A 1,397-nucleotide genomic window follows, 5' to 3' on the forward strand; every position below is an offset into this window, starting at 1 on the left:
ACTTAGTGTGATCTGGAGGATCAGAAAAGAGAAAGTTATTGGTTTAATAGTTTCTTGAGTATGCTCTCTTCTTGCACCTAGAGTGACCTGGAAGATCAGAAAGAGAATTATTAGCCCTACTTGAAGAAAATAAAAAAATGACATGCATAGAGCAAGAGATTCTAGGGGAAGGTTTTTAGCTAGAGCCAAGAGTTCGATTTTTACAACTCCATCTACTTCAAGGAATAGACAAGAGATACCTCCATCATCTCCAACTTACACTCCTAGCCCTAGGATTCTTGGAATACAAGAGGCAGTAGTCGACTCTCCCATACCTTCCATCGAATCTGAATTAGAAAGAGATTCTTTCCTTCCTTCTACAGAGAGACAAATTGTAATTGAAGAAGTAGAATCATCTGAAGAAGAAGAGGGAGAAATTCCTTCTCGTTCACCCTTAGTAGAGGAACCAGAAGACTCTGAAGTCTCCAGGGAAACTACCATGACAGAGGAAGGAGCAACTGGATTTGGTAGAGGTGGAGGAAGAGGAGGAAATAATGGAGGAGGTAGAGGTAACATTGGGGGAAATAGGGATGGAGATAACTCATTTGGATTTCCTATAGTCGATGAGGACTCCCGAGCCACAATGAAAAACATCTCACCATCTGTCCTCCCAAACTTCCATGGGTTAAGGAATGAGGACCCCGAAACATTTCTATTTGAGTTTGAGGTCGTGTGTCGAACTTATGATTATCTGGAAGACTCTCAAAAACTCAAATTGTTTCCTTCAACCTTGAAAGGAGCAACCTTGAAATGGTTCATGGGATTACTCACTCAATCCATTAGGACTTGGAATGATATGAAACAAACATTTTTGGATAGGTACCTGGACTATTGTATGCCCACCAATCACAAGGATGAGGTATTCAAAATGGTGCAAAGAGAAGATGAAAACTTGGAGGATTTACTTGAAAGATTCCAATACAACCTGAAAAGAGCAAAAATGAGTAACTTAGATGAGGAGACCTTGAAAGCCATTCTATTAAAAGCCATTAGAGATGAATGGATAGATATTTTGAACATGATGGGAAAAGGAGACATATCTCAACTTCCACTTCATGATATAGCAGAGCTATGTGTCCATCTCTCAAGGGGGAAATCTAAAACTCAAAAAGGGCCTAGAGATCCTTCTCTCATCAGAGCAAACAAATCTGCAACTGGATCAGTAAGTAGGGCTGAGATTGGCAACATGCTTGATGAATTCAAAATTAACATCTTAGGGAGTCTTAGTGAGCAACTAGACACCCTTAAGATTCATAACAAGCAAAAAGCAGAAGCTGAGGCTTTGGCCATCTTTTGCCCAAAGTGTAGGAAGAAACATGCTCTAAGGGAATGTCCCTTGGATGCAAAAGTTGTAGAAA

This window comes from Pinus tabuliformis, chromosome J, assembly GCF_031772625.1.
Source record: "Pinus tabuliformis cultivar Carrire ecotype Pingquan chromosome J, CPIR1, whole genome shotgun sequence".
Lineage (NCBI taxonomy): Eukaryota > Viridiplantae > Streptophyta > Pinopsida > Pinales > Pinaceae > Pinus > Pinus tabuliformis.